Here is a 1545-nt window from a genome sequence, read left to right as displayed (position 1 = left end):
GTTGCCTAAAATCTGTCTGATATATGAATGGATTTTGTCAAATTCTAATTCTTTTGTGAAATAAATGGCAGGAATAAAATGGTTTCTTCTTTTGAGAGATCTTTGAATCCTAGCATATTCCCAAATCTTTGAAATTGGCAGAGAGAGATAGAGGTAAAGAGAGAGAGCAGAGAGAGAGAGAGAGAGAGAGAGAGAGAGAGAGAGAGAGAGAGAGAGAGAAGGAGAGGGAGAGAGAAATCTGTATATATAAACAAATCCACATAGTAACTTTCCATAAAGGAAGCTAAAGGTACTTTGGTACATATGATTTGAGGGACTTAGGGAACCTTATGACAGTTCAGATGTTTCCAATCTTTTTCAAATTAGCACAAACAAAATTGTATTAACTCTATTTTCCACAAATCACTGCGCTAAGTGGACTGGGGCGAATAATCCCCACCCTTACGGAGCGCACAGCTGAGTGGAGATGAAAACAGTTATTCAAGTGGGATGGAGAGTGTGGGCGGGAGCACGGGCTGCGCACAGAGCTAATCCCGCTCAGTGTTCTCAAACAGCCGTGCTGTCCCGGCTGGCAGGGCTTGTTCGAAGTTTTACCCTAAAAAATGTACACCAACGAAGAATAAGGATTAGCACAGTCTTATTCTTCTTTTTTTTTTTTTTTTGGTTTTTCTCCGGTACCAGGAACCGAACTCACGACCTTGCGCTTGCCAGGCAGTCGCTTTGCCGCTGAGCTAAATCCCCAGCCCCCAGCACAGTCTTATTCTTAATTTCTCTTTTCCTTCATATCCATGTACATTCCATTAACAGTTCCCAGCAGCCCTACTTTCAAAATACGAACTGAGTCTGGCACTTCTTAGTACTTTGGCCTCTATGAGATTGTCCCAGCTCCTGCCAGGACATCCTGTCTCTCTTTTGACTCTCCCCAGTCAGTTCATCCTGTGGCCAGAGCCTTTCCTTCTTTGAGCCAGCTATGTCAGCTTTTTGTTTCTTCAACATGCTAACTCTTACTCTGGACCCAGGGCCTTTGCACTTGCTACTCCAGATACAGCTTCATTTACTATGTCGTTCAAGTATCTGTGCACATGTTACCTCCCCAGAGAGGCTTACCTGGTGTAACAACCTACCTGTCTATAACAACCTACCTCAGACCTTCACTGACCTTTTTGTTTTTATCCACATTACTTGCATTAAACCAGGCTTAAACAGAAAAATTCTATCTCATCCCACCCCTGTTCCCTGATGTGTTGCTGGAGTGTGACGTCCACAGGGCAGCACTGGTAGTGAGGTGGGAAATGGATGTACAGTGCAGACATCAAGGATGGGCACAACCTACAAACACAAGCTGGAGCTCTGTAAGAAAGATGACCCACCTGTGTTTATTTATCCATCTCCTTTCTCCTCTCCTTTTCTTCTCTCTCTCTTTTTTTCCTTCCTTCCTTTCTTTTTTTCTTTTCTTTCTTTCTTTCTTTCTTTCTTTCTTTCTTTCTTTCTTTCTTTCTTTCTCTCTTTCTTCTTTCTTTCTTTCTTTCTTTCTTTCTTTCTTTC

The sequence above is a fragment of the Chinchilla lanigera genome, unplaced genomic scaffold (genome assembly GCF_000276665.1).
Source record: "Chinchilla lanigera isolate Chin_1 unplaced genomic scaffold, ChiLan1.0 scaffold00003, whole genome shotgun sequence".
NCBI classification, from domain to species: domain Eukaryota; kingdom Metazoa; phylum Chordata; class Mammalia; order Rodentia; family Chinchillidae; genus Chinchilla; species Chinchilla lanigera.
This window is presented reverse-complemented; position numbering follows the sequence as displayed.